Here is a 26,836-nt window from a genome sequence, read left to right on the forward strand (position 1 = left end):
CCTCTCTCTCTCTCTCCTTCTCTTTCTCTCTCGCTTTCTCTCAAAACACACACAAACACACATAAAGGTATTTATATTCCGCTGAAAGGCCACTGGTATTAAATAGTGTTAAACACTTACAGTATGCAAATTAGTTGCTATTGAACTTCATTAGTATAAAAACAAATTGGCTGCTTGTTGCTCTGAGATTGGCCAAATTGATTCGGAGACCTCAGATTTGAACCCAATGAGGTTCGAAAATCGATTAAGTCTGTTCATTATTCAATTCAGTCTACGAAAAATAGGTATATATATATATATATATACGCACATATATATATCTATATATATATATATATATATATATATATATATAATATATATATATATATATATATATATATAAGCAATAAAGGGTTTAGCAACGAATTGCCTTACCACATACCGAATTTAGAAATAGCAGTCAAAGAGTTATAGCTATTTCTTCTACTAAAAAGGGAGATCTCAGTAAAAACAGCAATTGGAAGGCAGACACAAACCTCTGCCTTCCAATTGCTGTTTTTACTGAGATCTCCCTTTTTAGTAGAAGAAATAGCTATAACTCTTTGACTGCTATTTCTAAATTCGGTATGTGGTAAGGCAATTCGTTGCTAAACCCTTTATTGCTTAGTATTACTTAAATTTTCCTCGAATGAGGCTTTTACATGCCGAAGACTACTTGGTGTAATTGATAATTATTCCAAATTAATTAATTTCACCCTTCATTATTACGGATAATTATATATATATATATATATATATATATATATATATACAGGAAATCTAAGACAGAAGACAAACAAAAGTACAACGCGAGGACGTGGTACATGTAAAGCATTAGTAGACGCTCAAAGAAGGAATAATATATATAAATATACATGCATGTACGTATGTATGTATGTATGTATGTATGTATGCATTTATGTATGTATGTATGTATGTATGTATGAATGTATGTATGTATGTATGTACACATATGTATTATATGTACGAAGAGTATCCAATTTAAATTGTGTGGATTAAAAATAATAATATAAACTGATGACTGGTATAGTGAATAATCATTAAAATATCGTCATTTGTAAAGAGATAAAAGTCTCTTATGTATGTGTGACTATATATTTAAAATAAAAGGAAAAAAACATCTGGTAAACAGAATCTATATTTTACAGCTTGGCGAATCGAATGCCGATGCTGCATTCCACCAAGTCACACAAGATGCATTCTATATATTTGCCAGCAAATAATATATATTGAGATCTGAAGCACATACTTTGCAACCGATACCACTCCATAATTCATTGTCTCAATCACGAACTCGACAATTACTGTTTATTTTAATAAAGAAAATAAACTAAAGAAATAGGTTTTGGGACTTGCAAAGGAAAGTTAGAAACAGAACACTTGCGCAACAGGAAGTTCGCAAAAGTGTTACCCGTGGAATAAAGAGAATAAGACTAATATCTGGTTAGACGGAATATGACTTACAACTTTGTCTTCGCTGTTTGTTTCCTTTTTCGGGTGAGTGATAATATACTCTTCTCTCTAATATCACTTCTTTGTGCCTGTCTTACTTTAGCGCATTTTGTATATCTTCTGTTAAATATTAGGACCATGCCTCTCGTTTGAGAAATGTCATCCCTTCCAACTAGCAGAGGTGGAGGCTACATCAAAGGAAGCAGAATGATAGTGTTACCATTTCCTCCTTGACTGGTCACTGGAAATACAGACGACAATTACTTTGCTATTGGTAACCAGTAGCCAACGGTATTACGCACATAGGAAAAATACCTCAGAGTGAAATATTAACATATCAATATTTTTTTCCCTAGCTTTGAGAATAGCAACACGTGTAATAAGGAAAACTGCTCTAGAATTCTATTGTCAAAATAGAAAAATTCTCATTTGTAGAGACGCGTTATATAAAGACAAGATTGTTCAGAGTTTTAACCAAATAACAAAAATTGAGTAAAATATTGTACAAAGCCGCCTTGGGAAGTAAATTAAATAAAACTGAAAAGTACTATCAGGTAAAGTCTATTGACTGCGAGTATTATACACAAATGAAAAGTGCATGATTAGGAATTACGGGAAGCTTAACTCACAAAAAGATGAAATGGATAAGGAATTAGAGACGTGTATTGCAGAAGAGGCAGACAACATATACCGTGAAATAAGATAATAGTTATGTAGTTTCTTGTAATACACTTTTCTAATTTCACATTCACGTCAGTATTTTGCAACTTAAATGTTTCTCATAATTCGTGTGTATGCGTCCTCTCCGATGTTACATAATTCTCTTATTCAATATATACCTCTGGCTTTGTCTACGTGACTATGTATGTATGTGTGCATGCCTGTATCTATCTTCCTATCTATCCAGTTATCTATATCAGTATACACACACACACACACACACACACACACATACATATATATATATATATATATATATATATATATGTATATATATATATATATATATATATATATATATATATATATATATATATATAAAACTTAGATAAAACTTAGATATGTTTCGACCAGAGATTGGTCCAGGCCATGTCTAACTTAATAGCACCACCTGATAGGATTATTCGAATCCTGTTTAAGTCAAGTTTTGTTCAAGTAGTGAGTTCTTGTTGGGTGAGTTGTATCCAGTTTTGTTCAAGTAGTGAGTTCTTGTTGGGTGAGTTGTATCCAATTATGGATGGCTTATCTGGTATTCTTTGAAGGAATCTATCCAGACTCTGTTTGAAGTTGATGGGATCCTTTTCCTCTTTGATCTCCCTCGGGACAATGTTAAATAGGGCAGGGCCTGTTGAGGAAAAGAAATTATGTTGCAGTGTACATGTATGTTGTGATCTTGAATTTGGCAGGGGACGTATAGCCCGTGGTCCAAGTCTCGGATGAACCTTGAAGCTAATGTTTAGGTCGTTTGGGCAAAGTTGGCGGTATATTTTCCATACATATACGTGTGTGTGTGTGTGTGTTATAATAGAATATGAAGCATTGTGTGGAATATATTGTATAAAGGATTGTGGGCAAGGCCAAAACAATTCAAAGTAAATGCAAGAATAATCCCAAGAAAACAAATATATGAATTAATGTAGACTTACCTTACATTCAATATTTCGGGGTTAGGACCCCATTTTCAAGAAACTGAAGAATGTTGGCGATGCTCATGTGTGTGGAGTGGACATGTCATCACCACAGACACTCACACATATTAATCTATATATTTGTTTTCTTGGGATTTACCTTGCATTTACTTTGCATTGTTCTGGCCTCACCAACGATCCTTTATACAATATATATATATATATATATATATATATATATATATATATATATAACAAGGAAAAGTGCGGACGCATGCATGTTCATATTCTTAAGTTATTACACCTGGAAAAGTACAGAAGAAGACACCTACAGTAGTATTTACCTAATTCGTCACCTCTCAAGGACACTAAAAGGTATTTAAAATTAAATTCTACAGTACTTAAAATATTGCAATGGAGAATAACATTTTAAAATTTACTATATTTTATTAAACTAAAATTATAAAAAATTACTGGATTTTTGTTTTACAAAAGTAAGACCATCCGATTTTAAGCCTATGGGCTTATATTCAGAAACTATTTTCATGTATAGCGCCAGTAATTTTATTACTTAAAAAAAAGAAATTATTAAATCAAAATTATTTAAGTCTGTATTTCAGTCGATTTCAGGCGTTAATCCCTGTCTGTGACATTACATATTTGACTGAAGTGTAGCTTATAGCTTACCAAATCTACAAATATGGACATCATCTAATTTCATTACAAACGAAGATAGTGACAAAGTGTAGAAGTGGTTGTAAGTGAGTAAATGTTGACTTAAAGGATATTATTCACACACATTAGTATGTGAATGGTATTTTTTGTAAAGATTAGTACCATGACATTCATCGTAATGAGTTCTATGATATGAGGTTAAAAACATAATTTAGGTTTTGAATTTGATTTTAGGCATTACCAACGTTTTCAGCATATTTGACCCCAGTGGGTCATTTCATTTTAAAATATGATTTGATATAATTGGGATCATCGTATTCCTTTAGTGTTGAATTTAAATATATTTTTCTTTTTAAACAAGAATATTATTGGCAATAAATAATCTACTTCAGGCGCCATTTTTCTTTTTTGTTACACATTTTAACCACAGTACTTTTTCCTACTGAATATTTCCGTATATAAATAGCATGATTATAATCCTTTCGTCGAGATCTATCACATAAGCTAAAATAAAATATAGATTTATTTACAGAAAAATAAAATTTGGACTCAAAATCGATTTCAGGCGTTAATCTCCCATTTTTGACCGCAGGTATTTTGCTGAAACGTTTTTACTCTCAAAGTAATTTTCAAATTTTGTACCTGAAAATGTAGCTTAGAATGGGACCAACCTAAAAAGATGAACATCATCTAACATGGTTAAAAGCTGAGTTAGTGACAAAGCCTAGAATTGGTCACGATATCGTATTGGATGTGACGAACCGTCTTTCCAGAGTCCTGAGTACGGACTTGTGGTTTTACAGGTACCGTTTCAAGGCCATCCCGGTTGATCTGATATATTTTCAAAGTTGGGTGTGGGTTGAGCTCACATTACTGATGCATCTTCCATTGGCAACATACCTGGAGCTGTTGTTTTTGCCCCCGGTGTTGCTGTGAAATTGGCGCTACTGTCCCCGATGGTGATGTGGGTACCGTCTCTCGTAATATTGGGCGTGGGGCCAGTAGCTGGTATCAGAGTGGTCGTCATCTCCAGCTACTGCTAGTGATAGGGTCGTAGGTGTCAGTGATGGTGTTTCTGTCGCTGTCACACTTACTAAAACCATCGAAATTGTTGGATGATTTGTTGTTGTTTTACTATGGTCACTTGGTTTTCTTATCACTACAGTCTCATATATATGTGTGTATCTGTCTGTATACACATATGTATGCATATATATATATATACATCTCTGCATATACTTCCCCAGAAAACATAAACAGCCATGAAATATAATGTAGAATTTAAATAAAGTGTAATATACTGGATACAAGTGTAAGCAAAATAGTACATTGCAAGTGATACTGCGCCAAAGTGTTTTTGTAGAATCAGAAGCAAATTGTAGATATGTGCATTACACATCACGTAGACAACATTACCAGAAAGCTAATGAGAATGGTTTAAATCAATATAAGTTGAATCTCTTCTAATCAAAACCCAAACTTCAATACGAAGAAATATACATATAAATATTTGTATTAAAATAATTTTGGATGGTATGTGTCTATTAAATACAATAATAAAAAAGAAAAGAACCCTAGAAAGGATTCATAATATAGACGAAACTTTATAATGTGACTACATTAATTAGAAAAGTCATTAGAAATAATCAATGAATCTGCAAAAACGTGATTGATGTTAAAAGGACACAATTTGTGTGCAAACGTAGGTAAATAAAAAAAGTGCTACAAAATCTAAACTTACATTCTATCGCAAAAAAGCCGAGTACGCATAAAAGAAATGGAGTAAACAAATGACAACGCATAACATCTTACATATAACAAAAATAGGGCAAACACATATACTCCTAAAGCATATGCACAGGCATACACATAGACACGAGAAGTGACAGAAGTGATTGGCAATATATTTATATATACTTCACTAAATAAAGCCAGTCTTGTTGACAGCCCATGAAAATTAAATGTTCATCAAATAGGTAAAAATGTTGGAACAGGCAACAAAATAACATTGCTGAGTTAAGATTTTTTTTTCCTTTCTTCTTCAATCTCTTTCTATTCTTTGTTACTTTGTGCTTGCTTCGGAGATTTTCTGACTTCTAAAAATTTTTAAACTGTTAATGTCAAGAACTATTCTACACGCTGAGAAATTTTAGTTAGATTGATACCTCATTGTACAGTAAATATGTCAGCAAGAGTAAATGTAGAATAGTTTTCAAATAACCTTAATTTACAAACACTGATAAAAGTAATAATAATATGACTTACATACTCAAACAACCTATGCATTATATATATTTACCACATATAGGCGCAGGCGTGGTTGCATATACACACACACACACACACACACATATATATATATATATATATATATATATATATGTGTGTGTGTGTGTGTATAGATATGTGCCAGCACGCCCATTGTTTCCTAACTTCGTAAAGTTTTCATTTTCATTGTATGTTCATTGGATTCATTCGGGTAGGCCGAAGGAAAATATTCCTCTTCATTAATGTATAACAACGTGGAAGAAACAGACGAAAGGTTTCCTGTCTAAAGGATTACACAAAAGACTTTTTGCAGAATATTTCACGAGAATACCTACAAAAGGATTGCTGAGCGTCATTGTAAAATTTTAAACAATATTTGCAATAAGATTTATGAAATATATTTTAAATATCTTAAAATACATTAATATTTTGGTAATTGTTATCATATTTTAACATTTCATCTCCCTCTCTCTATATATATATATTTATACATGTATATATACACACACACACACATATATATGTATATATATATATAATATAATATATAATATATGTGTGTGTGCTTGTATGCCTGTATGCTTATGCAAAATGAAAAAGAGAGGGAGATGAAATATTAAAATATGATAACAATTACCAAAATATTAATGTATTTTAAGATATTTAAAATATATTTCATAAATCCTATTGCAAATATTGTTTAAAACTTTACAATGGCCATATTATAGCCGCTTTTGAAATCAATGACGCTCAGCATTCCTTTTGTAGGTATTCCCGTGAAATATTCGTCAAAAAGTCTTTTGTGTAATCCTTTAGATACGAAATAAGTAGGAGTTATTATAGTTTTACTCAAGGTTACGTAATTATTATTTCCTATTTGTGTGCTTATTGTGTGTTTAATATTTTGTGTGCATACGGTTACGAAAATAATTAAGAGACGGTTAAATGTTTCTATTAATTTTCTAAAGAATTACTTTTTGATAAATCCAAGAGGATTTTCAAATAATGAAAATTATGTGCGAGATAAAAGTTTTGGGTTTACTCCTCTTATGAAAATATAGAATCAATTGTCGCGAACTTTTAAGTCTTATCCAAAATTTATTGCTTTTCAAGTATTTTCTTTAATATTTCCAGTACGTCGTTTTATGCTTGCCTTCGTTTTGGCTAATTACAATTTATTTTCGCTTTGTAATTTGACATTAATATAACATTCCATTATGTTACCGCTATACTGCACCCAATACCTATGTTTGAATCCAGAAATCGCGAAGTCGGTTTCTAATGTTATTCATTGAATAATATACCATCCTATTAATTAATCGATTTTACTAAAATGTCTATACATATATTTTATGCGTTTATGGTAATCTTATTACTCGTGGATTTTGTTGCATAAGCACCAAACAAGAGCATTACTCTTCGACTTGGTCTTGTGTAGAATTTGATTTTTACCTGCTATTATTCTTTAGGGAGTAAATTATTCTTTAGGGAGTACAACTCATAAATGAGGCAGAGTTAACTCATAAAAGAGGCAGAGTTAACTCATAAATGAGGCAGAGTTAACTCATAAATGAGGCAGTGTTAACTCATAAATGAGGCAGAGTTAACTATAGTCTACAACATACATTAGCAGTTCTTCCTGTGTTGCACTTTATAAATAGTCCATTCTTGGATTTTCCTAAAGGAAAGTTTCATTACAACCAGTGATTGCGGATATGTATTCGACTATTTTCCAGTAAATGTCTTTAGTTTTCTTTCCGTCTTTTTTTCTACATTTATTTTATATTCCTGAAGCTCAGATTTCTATGGAAATTGCTCTTCAGTTTACGACACAGCTCATAGCCATCTGAATCTTGGGATATAATAATTAGGTATTATCTCTATATTCATATATTTGGATTATAATTATTATTTTAGCAGACTTGTTTTTCGCATCACCGTTGTCTGAAATTAATTGGCTTGTTTGAATGTGGCAAGCAGGTGTTTGTATCATTTGTATTTCAGTCTTATTTGGATTAGAATTTCATTGCCGTTTATTGGATAATTTCATAGAAGTAAATGGGCATTTTATAACAATATTGTAGACACATGAGGTACAATCCTCATACAACTCTCATAAATATTATGTTCCAATAAATTCAAATTATTTACTTCGATTTTATTGTTTTAATTTATTATCAACAACAGATTATCATAACATATTCCAAGTGCAGCAACCAAATTAATACTTTTGATCTTAGTTTGCTCTTAACTTTAAATTAAGGACAATCTATAATTATCTATAATTAAGGAGTAATTTATAATTAACCTAATTTTTCTTTGTATTTTGGTTCGTTGCAGTCTGCCATGGGAAGAGATTTTCAAACATAGACAACGCACTAATTCAAAAATTTCTTATCTCACATTCGAATGTTGCTTGGTATTTATTATTATTATCATTATTTTCTTCATCATAGTCCTTCAATCCTGCTTCCATTACTTGCCGAGTGTTTTCTTCAGAACTTTGGCAGAGAGATACACTCTATTATTTTAGTCGTTGTTGTTGCCGTTATTATTATTATTATTATTATTATTTATTATTATTATTATTATTATTATTATTATTATTATTATTATTATAATTACTATTATTATTATTATTATTATTATATTATTATTATTATTATTATTATTATTGAGTAAGCGAGCGGAGCATGCCATTCGATGGTACTGGGGTAAAATAAACGAAGCCCAGTATAATCACCATGACTATCCGTCTGATAAGGGTACACCAGACACATGCATCACAGACATATGTGTGCCACATGGTGCTCTCATATGAACATATACAGCGCATGACCTTGCTGGTGTGGCCCAGTTAGAATGTTTGTCACGTCGAGCAGCCTATCATGCTCAAAAGGTCCCTGAATAAGGGTTGTTTAAGGATGCTAAGCGAAAGAGTTACGTTTCCAGGCGTGAATTATCCAAACCTCAAAGAATTCCTTTTAACACATGGCTATGATTATCCCCCACTACTTCTGTTGTTAATCAGGGATGCACATATCGTCAGCCACTGAGCGACATTCTCAACTGGTTATGGTCAAACCACTGACATGGAAATCTGTGGTATTGAGCCCAATATTTGCTGTAGCCCACTAGTTTTCATAATCATTCAATTGTTTAGAACCACCGCTGACATTCTGACCTGTCGATAAGAGACAATGCTTTCGTTGTTGTTGCCGTTGTTGTAGTGGTGGTTGAGGCTGTGTTTGTGATTGTTGTTGTTATTGTTACTATGATCATCATTAGTACCATATTTTTATCTCGTCGTTTATCCTTAACTTCAATGACTTGGTGCTTTGTAGCCAAAACTTAAATCTCTGTCAGAGAAGCAACCGTTTTGTGATTCCCCGTAATTCCACCTCAAATAACATCCACGTTACACGCGACACAGCACAAAAACTCTGAAAAAACAATCTTATTTTGTTTTTCTATTTTGATCAGTAGAAAATTTCCGATAGTAATGTTTAGTGTCACTTTGAATCTGACCTCAAAGAGCTTGTTTAGGATGTATTTACAGTAATGCATAATGGTAATTCCATGTTAGTGAAAGAAAACAGACATGTTTCGGAATCTTTCTCATGTATTATGCTCCTACTATAAGAATCGTATTTTATCTATACTTCCGATATTTCTGTTGTTTTCTTCACTATCACCATATTGCGTCTGAAACCATAAATCACAGCAAAGACCTTGTCTTCTGCACTCACCGAGAATTATTTTCCTTTCGATTTTGGTAAGGAAACTCTAGCTGGCAGAATCGTTAGCACGTCGGCCGAAATGCCGAGCGGTATTTCGTCTGCCGTTACGTTGTGAGTTAAATTTCCGCCGAAGTTGACTTTGCCTTTCATCCTTTCGGGTTCGATAAATTAAGTACCAGTTACGCACTGGAGTCGATATAATCGACTTAATCCGTCTGTCTGTCCCTTCTGTGTTTAGCCCCTTGTGGGTAGTAAAGAAATAAGTATTAATTTTGAGGCAAAAATTTGCACTTCGAATATCCTAATTTTTTAACTTCATTTCACCCTGCTTTATTTTCACTAATTTTATTAAAGGTATAGATTGTTTCAAAGCTATTATGGTCCACGCATCAGTTGCCTTAAAAGCATCCCACAAATTTCTTCTTCTTCTTCTTCTTCTTCTTCTTCTTCTTCTTCTTCTTCTTCTTCTTCTTCTTCTTCTTCTTCTTCTTCTTCTTCTTCTTCTTCTTCTTCTTCATCACCATCATTATTATTATTGGTAGTAGTAGTAGTAGTATTTGTTGTTGTAGTAGTATCATTAGCTTCATCAAAACTATCGCTGTCGCCGTCATCCAGTCAGACTTCATATTACTCTTTAATTTTAAATATGTGTTCAGACTGAACGCAATTAATTAGTGCTGTGTTAGATGACAGGACAGCTAGAGGAAACTGTTTGGATATTTTTTTTTTTTGTTTAGTGGTATGACATGTGGATATTTCTTTACTGACAAACGAACTTGTTACCACTTCAAGATACACATAAGTGGTAGCTACAATGTGAGCAGTAAAAGAAGCACCAACAGAAAAGCAAAATTGACAAGGAGAAATACATGTAAAATAACGAATGGTTTTACTTCCAGAAACGTTGGGAGTAGTCGTCTCAAAGAATTGCCCAACAAGTAATAACAACACCAACAGCAATACGGAACACAGACATATGTATAAACTCATGCACCTACTTTGCTCATGCACCTATGTCGAGGAGTAGAAAGGGAAACAGAATATTCCAGGATATTTCTAGAACAAGGTGAAAATATACCTTTTCAGTAAAAGAAAATAGAATATTTGACACAACAATGAAGTGCAAATCAGTTACCACCAAATGCAAACATATAACGAAATTGACCGCGTCCACGACCTCAACCAGAAAAACTATATGTACAAATATGGAATCAAACGATTGCTAAGATTAAACACAAAGAACATGCTACAACGACAGCTGAACATAAAATTACTCCGTCAAGGATATGAAAGCACATAAGCCTCATCACTAGTACAAAAGTGACCACAGGTGGAATGGTAACAAGCAGACTAGCAATCGTTATAATTTACTCACACAAACCAAAGCCACAACGATTTAGTTGTTTACAAAACATAGCATAACTCTGGTCTTTCCGTAAATGCCATTTAAATATGTATACATTAATTTCTTAAAGAGGACGTTGAAAAGTATTAAAAAATCAATAGGTATAAATTTCTAAAAGTGAATAAATCTGCCAAACAACGTAGAACAACAGTTTGCGTTAACTAACCCAGTTTGCGTAGGCGATCGCTTTTTTTTTGTTCTGCAGAGATAAGGTACGTGGCCTCTCTCTTATCCTATATTTTTTTAAATCAACACTGCCATTTTGAGACTGCAAAATATATGTGTGTTGGCGTGTACCATCGTGGCAGTAAAAATACGCAAAACTTTTAACATACTATAGTTGATGTTAGAATCAGCAACACATGATTTTCAAGAACGAACGCGTCTTCTGTGACAACGAGGCCTACATATTTCCTACTTGCAGGCGGATTCGAAGTGGAGTTGTCGAAAGAACTTTATAGTTACCTACTATAACTTGATCGTGCATGGAATGAATACAAGGGAACGTAACGCCTTCAGAATAATACCAGTCTATATCCTAAACGAAGCGCATTTGTTTGGAAGAGTACAAAAAATCCCTATTATGGAGAGTTCATATCTTTAGCACGAGTAAGAATTGGGTTATTATTTTAGATGTACACTGGGATTGTGTCTAGTCGACAGAACCGTGTGTAAACTCATGCAAAATTGATGAAACCCCGCAAGCTATCTGTGATGCACTGACGACTATCTCAAATGCGTTTGAGACGGCATAGATCTAAAGCATCCCATAGCAGATTTGATATCTAACTGGCGTATGCTAGGCCAGGAGACATAAATAATGGATGGTATCGGATAATTTGAAACGCTTATTTACACATGTATCAAATTTTTGAACTGCAAGATAAGCTCAGAAACTATCATAACCTTCACCTTGTAACTGGAATCTCAATGAAATGTTCCTGGTGTAAATTGAGACGAGTTACAAATAACTAAATGACAGTTAACGTGGATGCTCTCAACAACATACACTTTATCTCTTCAATGAGATAGGATTCTTATATAATCTATAAGATTAAGCAAAACAAATGTGATAGTGAACATGTTATAAGGATTACTTGTGAGTTAATTAAGAGAAGAGATTTGAAAACTTATTGTGTCCAAGACATGAATCATGTGATTTTCCAGTCTATTTTATTAAAGCATAAAGCCAATTGAAAGTTGTAAAAATAAGCGAACTGCGTAAGACACAAAGAAACAAAACGCATTCGATTACGTGATACAGATGAGATACCACATGGCAACACGCTAGCAAGATATTCTTATACATATGGCGAAGGACATGTTCTCTACTAGAGTACAACCAATCATAGTATTAGGCGCTTTGTAGTAATTCCACCAATTACCAGTGATTATATATCGATATATATTTAATTTATTCAAAAGCATGTGTGCATGCGTCTTTTGTATGTACTACACAGCTTATTACCGACATAGTGGACAAACATATTCACATAATTGTAATCAGTAAATCATCTGTCAGACTCTTTTTACAGTAAAGCACTCTATGCTGCACCGAGTATATTGCTATTTAAACGCAGTAACAAAGATATGTTTATATGTGCTTTCGCACACATGCACACACACACACACACATACAGTTGGTAAAAGTAACATAGACAAAGAGAGAGAAAAAATATTCAATGTTTTACTAAATTTGAATTACATAATGTTGTAGGAAATTGCTAAATGGGGACGGATTATTTAAATTATATATTCAGTGAATCAGAAAATATGAATACAGACATTAATAATACAAATAATGTTGCTAGATGTAAAAATACATATAAAACACTTGATTAAATATTTACATGATTTGCGTGTTTAAAACTCATCATTTACTTCTACATTAAACACAAAATCATTTACAGTTTGCTACATTTATAAGCATTATTTTTTATTTTTCACTCTCTAATAATATATAAATCTTTCTGATCCATGCGAAATTTAACTAAAGAATTAAATAATAATGGCTTTTATCGATCCGATTAAATATAAATTTAAAATATTGGGGTGAGGAAGATATTACCTGTTGAATATAAATTTGTTTACGTTTTCTTTCAAAGAAGAACATTTTTTGTTTGTTCTTTTTTGTAATACACTAAATATCACGAATCGGAATTAGGAAATATTTCATTATATTTGTTTCAGACGGAATAAATGGCATTAATATCTTGATGCGTTACGCACCTTACATATTTATGTTAGTGACAGTATGCGATAGGGAAATTATTAATGTGTTAAGGTGGCTAGACAGTAAAGTTTCTATTAAATCTGCGTGTTTCTCTATATAAAATGTCTCATAATTTCACACTCTTGTTTGCACTATGATTAAAATATTACAATTCTTTGATTCATAAATGTGTGAGAGTTTGGGTATCAGTGTATGTATACACATACATATACAAACATATGGAAGGACTGTAGTTACACTCTCGGCAGACTTGCCAGACACCCATAAAATTATCAACCATCGTACAAACAATAACTCTGTGCACCTTTTCCAACTCCACCCATCTAACACCCGTGGACATACTTACAAAGTCAGAAAACAGCACAGCTCCCATGACTTTAGGAAACATTTTTTCACGCTGAGAGTTGCTGAAGCATGGAACAAACTGCCGGCATCAGTTGTTAGTTGTCGGAGCACTGCATCATTCAAAACTTCCATGCTTTCTGAGATTCGCCAACACTACACCGGATTTTCTCCCCTCCATACACACACAAGCATGTATCTGACTCATGCATTGTTCGCTTTCCAGAAATTTGTACATTACTGCATATACTCTGACAAGTTATGGCGCACCTGAGCACTGTATACAATCATTTCCTTATTATTATATATTTATATATATATATATATATATATATATATATATAATATATATATATATATATATGTGTGTGTGTGTGTGTGTGTGTTTGTCCTGCTAGCATTGCTTGACAACCGATTCTGGTGTGTTTATATCCCCGTTACTTAGTGATTCGGCAAAAGAGACCGATAGAATAAGTACTGGGCTTACAAAAGAATAAGTCCCGGGGTCGAGTTGCTCGATTAAAGGCGGTGCTCCAGCATGGCCGCAGTCAAATTACTGAAACAATTAAAAGAATAAAAGAGTATGTATATATGTGTTTATGCATATGTGTATACGTTTGCATGTATGCGTATCTGCTTAATATACAAGTACGCATGCACACACATATATGTAAATGTATGCGCTCGTGCATACATCGACAAATACTTCTGTCTCTCTTTCTCTCTGATTCCTCAACCCACACTATCACATTAGCCAATAGAATAAAAACATAAGTTTATTTATACAATCTTGACCATTCTTAGCATTCTTCCCTTCCGTTCTGAGGTTTACTACTCACTTTAGAAAATCCTCTGCAATACCTTGTTTCTACCCATCCATTAGTGTCATTCTAACATATCACTCTATCTCACACACCACACAGATTTACTACTTACATTCTTATTTATCTCTGTCCCTTCCCTACTCCTCTCTCATCCCCGTCCTAAAAACCTTGGCCACCAAATAACACACCTTTCTCACTTTGTTCACATTATTTCACTCTTTTCTCCTTTTCTCTTCCTCTTTCTTTGCTTCTTTTCTCACCTTTTCCTTTGAGCCCTGTCCTCATTTTGACATGCACATTGCTTCCCCCCTCTCTGTCCGCTTAATACTACCACTACATTCTCAAATTGTCATTCACACCACAAGACCCCTTTGGATAAATAATACATAGAATCCACTTCACCACACTTTCTATTTGTAATGACAATATATGCCTACCACACGTTGATAATAGGCAATACACCTTGAAACCTAGGTCCGTGTGTGGTATCCGCTTCTTGGTGAATGATCTCCCTTTGCAAGATAGAGGACGCCGTGATGGCGTCGGCCTATCTGGTGACGTTGATGTTCGCCTGGGGCTAAACGCAACAGTGACACCCCCACCACCCTGCCCTGTCCCTAGCCATATTCAGTTGGCTAATATCCCTTATATTATGGAGCAGTCACTGTCTATGTCTCATTTAGAGAATTATTATTGCTGTCGAACGGATTTTCGAAATCAGTAAATGTATTTACTTGAAAATCCTTATATATATCTTGCACTGTTGGTCGTTCATCGAGAGGCGATGCCTACCACACGTTGATAATAGGCAATACACCTTGAAACCTAGGTCCGTGTGTGGTATCCGCTTCTTGGTGAATGATCTCCCTTTGCAGGAGAGAGGATGCCGTGATAGCGTCGGCCTATCTGGTGACGTTGATGTTCGCCTGGGGCTAAATGCAACAGTGATACCCCCACCACCCTGCCCTGTCCCTAGCCATATTCAGTTGGCTAATATCCCTTATATTATATATATATATATATATATATATATATATATATATATATATATATATATATATATATATATATATATATGTTATTTCTGCATTCATTCTCCTGTTTCTCTACATGCTCTTTATTTCCTTTCTTTGAAAAATAACTCCTTATATTGAACTCTAATATTTCCCTCTATTGAACCAACTCACATCCTCTCTGATGAAAGGATATCACTAATATCTCAGTAACACCTGTAAAACTAACTTTCTCTTTATAAGATGCCCTGTAAATTCCACACACCCTTGGCTTTGTTGTTTCATTTTATTTAACACAGAGACACACATATATACACATACACACACATTCACACACAAACACACACACAAACGAATATATATATGTGTGTATATATATATATATATATATATATATATATGTATATACTCCTACCGTAAATTATCTTACAATTTTGATTTTAATCTCCCTAGGTTTTCCTACCAAGCCCGTCAACCATTCTTTTCAGTATATCGCTTCACGCTTCATTGTTATTCACTTACGTTGTACCCCACGTCTCTCTCGGTCTCACTCCCTTCGACCCATTTCAATTCAATACTTAAATCTATAGACATTTTACATCTTACACTTTCCTGTATCTTTATGTATTCTTACTCAAACAAGACGCTTTATTTTATAAGTGGTTAATTTACTATTTCTTGTCTTCATTTATGTTGTAATATGAATTTTGCATGAGTATTAATATTACCATTTTGCATGGATTTCAACTTTACGACTAGTTTCCTCAATAATATATTTGTTAGTTTTTTTTTTCCATACATCATACAAACGGTTCTTTTCTCGGCATAATCTCTATCTGCGGCATATACAGGCCCAGGATCTACATTGTTTATGTATAGACAACATTGTAACATACTCCACCGTTGTAAAATACAATAAACGCTAAGTACGCTTTTAACTTTCTCCCGCTCTTTAATATTTGTCATGCGTGGCTGTGTGGTAAACACTTTACTTACCAGCCACATGGTTCTGGATTCAGTCCCGCTGCGTGGTACTTTAGACGAAGATCTTCTACTATAAATTCCAGTTGACCAAAGCCTTGTGTTGGTTGTTTTTCACAGACACTGACAGAAGTGTACCGTGTGTCTGTGTGTTAGAGTAAAAGAGGGAGAGATAGAGAGAGAGAGTGAGAGAGGAAGAGAATTGGATAGACAAGAGAAAGAATGAGTGAGAGTCTTTGAGTCTGCTGCCCCCTTCTCCATAACCTAATGCTTCGCAGGTGTTAGTGCGTATACTTTTCGATGCTGTAAAAAGGGACCGAAAGAATAAGTCCCAGACTTTCTAAAAAATACGTACTGGAGTCAATTCTTTCAATAAGCTCTTCAGGTTAATGCCCCAGCATGACTGTAGACTCATGTTTCAAACAAGTAACAATTAAAAGGATTACACACACACACACACACACACACACACACACACATATATATATATATATATATATATATACATATATATATATATATATATATATAATATATATATATATATATATATAAACACACGCACATACACACACACACATACACATACACACATATATATATATATATATATATATATATATATATATATATATAATGCATATATATGAGTAGTAGACGACCGATGATGTAAAAATTAAGTGGACACGTAAATTTATTCTTTCGAACTCTCTCTTTACAAAACAGCACAACATCCTCAAGAAAATTACAAGTACGCCTACAATTTTATCTAGCACTCTCTTATTTTTTCCTAGGCATGCTCGCATAATTAAAGAATTAAGCCACACTATAAACATCAGTTTTCGATTTTATTCTGTGAATTGCTTCAATGTACTGATAATGTTCTGTTTTAAAATCAAACAACAAATATTACGAAGAGCCGAAACCGAATATACTCCCACATTCTCATTAATCTAGCATCCCATCTAATTCACTACATACACACACAAACACAAACGAAGGCAACAATATTTTCTTATTGTTAAAGATTACTGAAGTACTTTCATTAAATTTTTCCTTAATTAAGCAATTACGGAAATTAAGCAAGGAATATATATGAGGGAGATATATTTCAAGTTGAATGTTAACTATTCAAATAAACTATGCAAATAATGAATATCATTCCTATAGCGTTAAGTCAATTAATTAAGACCTGAGTTGGAATTTGGAGTTTGCAAAATCTAGAGCTTTTATTTCTGTCTTTGCTAATGGGAAACGGAATGCGATTTATATAATGACTTACAACAGACGTCAAATTAAAATTTTTGGAGTCCTAGTTTATCAGTTTATCTTGCACAGTTTGAGTTTTATTTCTTTTGCATATGTTGCTTCCTTATGTTTTATTTTCATATATTTTGTATTTTGTAACTTCTCTGAAATGTTAGTATATCGTTTGTATGTATTCATGCTCTGTGGTTTATGATTTCATGGAAGTATATTATTAACAAATTCTTGAATACATGTCATGCAGAGTTCATGGTTGTAATTTCTGAGTTGTTTATAACTGTGAAATATATTTCAGTTTCTTCAAAAATGAATGGAGTGTCACTGCGTGTGTCTTAATTAATATGGTTAGAAATGAGCATACGCATATGTTTCTACACGTGAATATTTTTCAAATAAATTTCATGCCGTTGAATTTCGTTTCTAATACTTGTTTTACTTTTGCATTGAATATGCTGAATGATGATGGAAAACTTTGTGTTAACTTCCCAAGAGACACAGTATGATGTGTAGCATATGAGATATCTTTAGTGGATTAAATATCACGTATTATCAAATGTGTTTTGGAAGTTAAATTCATCTGTAAACGAATTTCGTATACTTTTCAACTAGCCACATGATCTTGATTCGTATTGTGATATAATATTTTATTTTCATGTTGCATATTGGCAATCTTGTGTAGGGTGTCTCGCCTTTGAATATTTTCTTTTTTCCTTGGATATAGTTCTCCTGGGGTAATAATTTACGGCAGATTTATAATTAACAACATTTTTTGCAACGCCAAATTTTAGTTTAACGGTTAAAATTTAAATTTGCAACTTTATAATGCATAATCCTCCTTATCAGTCCTAAAACTATTATTTACGTAATGACTTAAAGTTATAGAATTCTTGTAACAATAAAATTGTAGTTAATTTTTAATATGGTTAGTATAATTTTTGTCTAGTATAATTTTAATTCCAAATTTGTCAATTATAAATTTTATATTATAAGCTTTAATATTTAGTTTAACGTTTAATTTTTAGTTTAATTGACATATTTAAGATAGGTAACGTTTTTACTTTTCAGAAAAAAAAACAGGAAATTCTGTCTGATTACTTATTTAACTAAATAAATTAACCACGGAAATTATTTTTGTTTCCTTCATATATATATATATATATTGCTATTTTTCCTATTTGTAATATTTGAAGTATTTTTATAATTATCTCCCCTACTCCAGAAACCTTAAATAGAGGATAGTATTTTCTTTAGTACTGGTATTCATTAAATAAGAATTATCTCCCATACATGAGAAATAATATAAATAGAGGACATAACTTCAGTAGCCATCATTAACTTGCAGAGTTGACTGGTGCTCATCAAAAAGATAAGTCATGCTCATACTTTTCTTTAATATTATTAAATCTTATCAATTATTTATAAAGTATTGTGTAAGTATATCGTCTTAATTTATGCTGTAAATTTATTTTATGATACTGAGACCTGAAGAGAGACTATTTATCGTTGGATAAAAGAAATTTTAATTTGATTATTTTGATATTATAGATTCGTATACGTAGTCACGAAACGCGCGTCGTCGTTTTGATGGGTATTTTTTTGGTGTATATTATTTAGCATAGAAATTGTTAGTACCATGTTAATAATACTATATTTAAACTTATAAAATATATTTCAATATTAATTGAATTACGGTACTACTAGCGAATACTGGCCCCGGTGGGCACACACGCGCAGTCGCGCGTCCTCGCTAGCTAATAGTAAGTAGTCGATCCTACGACGACTTGCGCGTATGTAAATGAGTTAATTGGCGATACATATTTGTTAGCGAACAAAATAAAATAATTTTTTACAGAATAAAATAAAAGATTTTGTTAAAGAAAGTAAATAAATTATTTCTTAGAACAATGTATATGATTTTTTTACACAAATCAAATAAAAAGCAAAGTAAATAATTTTTTTAACTAATAAAATTAATTATTTTTTAAAACAATGTATATGATTTTTTTTACACAAATTAAAAGGTTTTTGAACAAAGTAAATAATTTTTAAAACTTATTTAATTAATTTTGACAATGATGGGGGTACACACTAACATGGTGGAATCATACCTAGATGAATTTCTGTGGAGGGAACAGTATGGAAAATTGGACAGGAATGTTTTGAAAACATTCTTAAGCACCTTTCAGAATGGTTCACATTCGAGGAACTCAAATGAACTTCAACATTTTATTTTATTGTTTGGTGGCATTTTCGAACGAATTGCAAGAACTCTGAGATATTCAATTTTTTTTTTGCTATTTGCTTTTTATTTACTTAGTTTAATTTGAGTAAAAAAATTACATACATTTAGTATATTCATTAAAAAAATTAATTAACTAAGTTTGTGTAAAAAAATCATATACATTGTTCTAAGAAATAATTTATTTACTTTCTTTAATAAATTCTTTTTATTTTATTCTGTAACAAATTATTTTATTTTATTTTGTTCGCTAACAAATTTGTATCGCCATTTGCATACGCGCAAGTCGTTGTAGGACCGCCTACTTACGACTTGCTAGTGCGAATGCGCGACTGCGCGTGTGCGCGCACCGGGACCAGTATTCGCTAGTAGTACCTTGAATTACTTTATATATATATAAATATATATATATGATTATAAATCTGCTTTGGAGTTTGTCAGCGCCTTCATCTGCCTAGGCTCCACATTATCCAACAAAGGAAACTTGACTCCGGAGATTAACCGCAATTATGATCTAAACGCTGGGATCAGACACCCCCTATGGACTCGCTTCCGGTGCCACTGTTCTATCTCCCGGAATATGAAGCTCTGCATTCACAACGCATCGGTCTATTTTATATTCTTTTATGGAGACCACAAAAACCCTAGTAAAGAAGATCAACTGCTTCGATAACAGAGCTCTAAGACCCATGCTGTAAGAACTTCAGTTGGTAACATCACATTTCAAACAAAGAACTGCGTGCGTGCAAGCATCGGCCAACAGGCTTCCAGCTCATAGCCATCTCTTCGCATGCTCTGGTACGGACATCTTCTCCATCTCTCACAAGATCATTTTACCAGGGATTTCCACTCATTTGACTCAGTATTTGCGGGTTGTAAGAACATTGTGGTAGTCCCCGTACAAAATGGATGGACATGACTAGAGACTCGACGTTACCTTGCACACTGGGACTGGTATCGGACCACCAGCGATGGAGAGCACTGGTGGATCTCGTCGGGTCATGATGAGGCCTCCCATCAAGCAAGAGCAGGAAGCCAAGCCATGCCGTAAATATATATACAGGTGTGAGTACCAAAGAGTGCAAAACGTCTGTAACCTAATGTTTCCTGGTTAAATAAATGTATATTTGCCTATCATACATCTAGATGTTATGCATAAGAGTTTGGCTGAGCGATGTAAACATGTGCAACCAGATTTTCATATATATATATATATATATATATATATATAAAACTAATGGACTTATTTTGAAAACATTGTGAATATTTTCATATCTACATAAAGATAATTCAGAGCATATGCATATTCTGTTGCTCCCCTTGTAGAATCTGCAAATTTACATGTTTTTATCAATCATGAAATATTCGTCACCTGAAGTTATCAGTTTAACTTACATGAATATCCATTTCTTCGCACTATGAATAATTAATTACTATAAACACAGACTTAAATAGCTAATCTCAAGCATCTTACAAATATATATCTACTTTTTAATTTATATTCGAAGCCACGAAATGTTATTATTTATTAACAGATTTTTACATAACTTTGTCAGTAAGAAAATTATTTATGAAATTCTTATTACTTTTTACATAATCGGTGTATTTCACTCATGATTAAACAAATCAGTCATATCAAACGTACGTAATTATTTAAGTCGAAACAGATAGACTAAGATTCTCAATCATGCGTTTGGTGTCCATTAGACTAATACATTAATTTTATAACTAGTACGCCTACATTAAATATTCCAGTCAAATCCTTAATGTGTTTCTTTTCTATGATAGCGTAATCCTTTTTCTGTGTTACTGCCACTGAAAGGATTGAAACTAACGCCAAAAGTGTTTCTTGTTCGGCACACAGCATTGTACAGGTGGATATGCACATAAACCCGGACACCAAGACACAGGATACTCACACAATATATTTGCAACGTATGTATTGATGGATATTCAAAGGTTGAAATGTAATATTCCGCGGAAGGGGCGAAATAGATTACACCGACCACAGTGTTCAACTGGTAATTATTTTATAGACCCCAAAAGGATGAAAGTAATGATTTTGCCAGATCACTATCTTAGAGGTGAAATACTATATTGAAACCAAGTTCTGTAAACACATTTGATTTGCTATATTCTCAACTTTTTCCTCCAAGCAACGTACATGTGCCCGCGCGTTTGTGTGCCGTTTATGTACAATAAATTTCAATTACATCTGTGAAACTGTATTTGTTGTTATCACTTTCGAAAAGTGATACTGCGTTAATTGTAACACCTTTCGTCAGTCGAATATTAGCGATGTGTCCTCTAATGTGTAGGCTGCCTTCATGGAAAAGAGTTTTAATTACGATTGATGCCGAGTAAATTACGTCGAGGTACCCTGCGTCAGGACAATGTACTACTTCACAATTCCATTCTGGTAACCAAGTACTAGACAGACAAATGCATCGAACTGTAGTCTACCCTCTTATAGATCAGAACTCCTTGTGGCTTTGGTTGTACCCCAAAATCAGAGTAGGACTCAAGGGGCGTTGTTTGGAAGACACTGAGGAGATAATGGTGCTTGTGACAAGGGACATGCGACCTTCATTTTCAGAACTTCTATTCGGCCTTCACGAAGTGACTGGAGAGCTACAACAAGTATACTGAAGTAAGAGGATCCTACTTGAAGTACACTTGTGTTTTTATTTTGTTTCTTTGAATTTAATAAATATATCTTCTTAAGAAAGTCTCCAAACTTCTAGAATGCATATTATAAGACATTGTGGATTATTTGTTGTTTGTCGAGCTTCTCCACTAGATTTACTTGTTGGCTCCATTCAAACATTATTCATGCATCGTACAAATAACATTTGTGTTGATGTTGTTTTTCTTCTCTGAGATATAGAAGATGATTCATATCCTAATTATACTTATTTATCAGCAGAATTATGTATTCAGAGCTATAAACTCCTGAAGTATAAAATATTACTTTATATCCGAGACAAAATTTAAAGAAAAATATAAATAAAGATAGCTGAAAGATGGAAGAGAAATACGAAGAAAAGGAGAGAAACATCAGATTGTGAAGCTCCTTGAACAAGCTGATTAAGAATAAATCAGAACATAAAATAAGAAATAACAAAAAAATGTGAAGAATACCGAGAAATATTGAAGATTACGCTAAAGAAATAGTAAAGATGGAGACGATAAGTAAGTGAGTGAATGAAGAATACCAAAGAAAATGTAGTACGATACAGAACAAGCAATGCACAAAAAGAATATAAAACTATGCATACAATCATTTATACACAAAAATATTCAACATACTCATCAAGCACAAGAAATGAACTATGATTCAACATTGGCAACAGAAACGTAAGAGATAAAAACTCAATAAAATTTAAGAAAAAAGATAGAATGAATAAAACGGATGAATATAATGTGAAGAAAAGATGAAAAGGTAACAGGAGAAATTAGAAGAACAGAAAAGAGAAAAAATGAAAACGATAACGAGTATAGAAACCTTGTTAAAGAAAAAATGTATGAAAATATGAAATATCAAGAAATAAGTACAGAAAATCATAAAATAAGATGTTCAGGAAAGAGGATTAAGCGGAATAGAAAAGTGGGGGCGAACGAGTCATTACAATACAGGTATGAATTTAAATCGTTCTAAGACATATATATGTTCCACTGAACAAGGAATTTGTTTCATTGTGCAGAAGTGGTTCAACCGACAGAGTGGTAAATATGCTTATTGAAGTTACGCACCTACACACACGCACACACACATATATTACCTACTTGGGAGAAGATGCGTGGCGTTCAATCATATAAAATAAATAAATAATATATATAGGCATATATACATACGTATATGTACATATTTACATCTATACATAAATATATATATGCATATATATGTGTGTGTGTATATGCATATGTGGGTACAGGACGTCATGAATTGTGTAGAACAAAAATATACGAAGTACGGGTACATGGAGTATGAACTATTTTTCGAACAACGAAAAGCACAAATGGAAAACAAGACAAACAGCATAAAGAACGAAACTTCATCAGTTGTTGGCTGTTTTGCTTCTCTCGCAGTTCGAGCATTTGACAACAATATATGCTAACATATTCATATTGCATGTACTCGTACTTCGTATATTTTGTTTCATGACGTTCTGTGTCCACATATGCATATATTTATTTATACGTATATATGTAAGTATGTACGTATACGTATGTATAAATGCATATTATATAATATATATATATATATATATATATATATATATATATATATATATATATATATATACATATATATATATATATTATATATATATATATATATACAGATAGATAGATATGTTATATGTTTCAATGCAACGCGCTGGTCATGCTGGAGCATCGCCCGTGTAATCACCTTTCCTGTGACAATTCTTATGCAATTAGTTTTTGGTGAAAGGGGAAGTTCGACACAAGTACCCTCTTGCAGTTTGTGGATATAACATGCCTTCATCTGCAATCTTGGAGAGCAGGGGATCAAGTTGTTTCTTGAAAACATCTACCCTACACCATGAAGATACTTAAGATATTTTGGCAAGGCATTAAAAAGCTGTGGGCCCTTGGATCCCAGGCTAGTGAAGTACATAGTCCTTATTCTACACAAGAGTTCTGGGACCATTGGAACAGTGCAGTGACAGCCATTTCCGGGATAAGTATAGTTCTTGACGCCAAAGCTGCTTACCAACCCATCCAGGAACGTCCACCGTATTTTCATTGCCTATAGGTGTCAACATACTGAGGTTGTAGGCATTTAAAAATAGGGAACTTATATAAATAACAATAGGTCTCATTAGAGGGTATAAGGAACTTTAAAAATATCAATATTAATACATTAAACGTGATACACTTTCTATTTAATATATATAAAAAACAACAAAAAAAACAAATAGCCAGATACATAAACATATATACACACATATACATACATCAGCAAAGTGTATACACTATTTACATGCGTAAAATACATAAATAAATACTATTAATCAATACGTTCAAAATATAAAATATAAAAGTATAAAATATTACTGCATACTTCTCTCGTCTTCGAGCGGGAGAGTAGAGTTGTTTCTCTCAGTAGATCAGCTATTCAATTTCCGCTTCAAGTTCCGCTATGTATTTAAAACTGTGTGGTGACCACAGTTGCGAGCAATTATCCACAGGGCTAACTACTATTATCCTCAATAGTGCCTGCATTGGTTTGCTGGTCTCTTGTTCTCAAGGTTCTCAAAATTCATCCGGTCATTCGCATGCAAACGGCCACCACTTTGGCGTCGTTGTTCATATCAATCCCTAGATCACTCACTCACCTGATATTTGATTGCTACTACGTTCAACCAAAAGAATTGTTGTTGCTGTATATGAGCACTATCTACTTGGTAGCGGAGGCTTGGAATTTACTTTCATTAAATTGCATGTTGTTTTCTTCAACCCATTTACACATGGCATTTATGTCTGTCTGTAGAATTAACCATTGAAAGGATGCTGAAAAAAGACACACTCATACATACGCACTCACACGTATGATAACCATATTCTAACTGCATGTTATATGTTTATATGCATTTATATTTGTATACATTTATTATATGAATGAATATATATATATATATATATATATATATATATTTTAAACTTTTATCGTAATTTTCTGATATGTTAGAATCTAGTATAATATGTATGGTCTAGTGAAGCTTACTATAGATATATTTATTTTTATTATTGATAAACGCCGGTGCATCAGCATGGCCGCAGCTCTGAGCTGAAACTAGAAATAAACAAAACAACATATTAATAACAATATTAATAATAATTATTAATAATAATAATAATAATAATAATAATAATATAATAATAATAATAATAATAATAATAATAATATAATAATAATAATGATAATGATAATAATAATAATAATGATAATAATAATAACAATAATAATGATAATGATAATAATAATAATAATAATAATAATACTAATAATATGAATATGAATAATAATAACAGTATTTTTATTAATAATTGATTGTTATTTATCTGGTCATACGCATAGACGTGTTATAATATTGCTATTATTGATAAACATAATAATAATAATAATAATAACAATAAAAATAATAATAATAATAATAATAATAATAATAATAATAATAATAATAATAATAATAATAATAATAATAATAATATTAATAATTAATTTTTATTTATCTGTCCATAAGCATAGACATGTTTAGATGTTACCCTGTATTTACATATGTATATGACGTATAGTATATCAACATGAACGTATTTTTTAATTGTATTTATTTATGTATTTTACGCATATAAACAGTATATACACTTTGCTTATGTATGTATATGTGTGTATATATTTTTATGTATATGACTATATGGATATTTGTTTATTTTTTATAGATATTAAATAATATGTGTATCACGTTTAATGTATGAATATTGATATTTTTAAAGTTCCTTATAACCTATGACGAGGCCTATGTTTATTTATATAAGTACCCTATTTCTATATGCCTAAAACCGCAGTATGTTGACACATAGGCAATGAAGATAAAATTATCTACTTTTAGCCATAGGCTGAAACAATTGTAAGAAGTGATTTTAATGATTTCATTAATTTATATTATGAACTTATAATTTGTATTCTTATCTTATATCGT

General features: G+C 32.3%; 1 long non-coding RNA gene across 1 annotated transcript; it reads right to left on the reverse strand.

Moving 5' to 3' along the window:
- LOC118766148 lies at positions 1-26,836 on the reverse strand. The gene is made up of 4 exons (XR_005002058.1): positions 26,712-26,836; positions 15,012-15,019; positions 13,034-13,043; positions 1-37 (listed from the first exon to the last, which is right to left on the reverse strand). It is a non-coding gene; the product is annotated as an uncharacterized LOC118766148 (long non-coding RNA).

The sequence above is a fragment of the Octopus sinensis genome, linkage group LG1, assembly GCF_006345805.1.
Source record: "Octopus sinensis linkage group LG1, ASM634580v1, whole genome shotgun sequence".
NCBI lineage: Eukaryota > Metazoa > Mollusca > Cephalopoda > Octopoda > Octopodidae > Octopus > Octopus sinensis.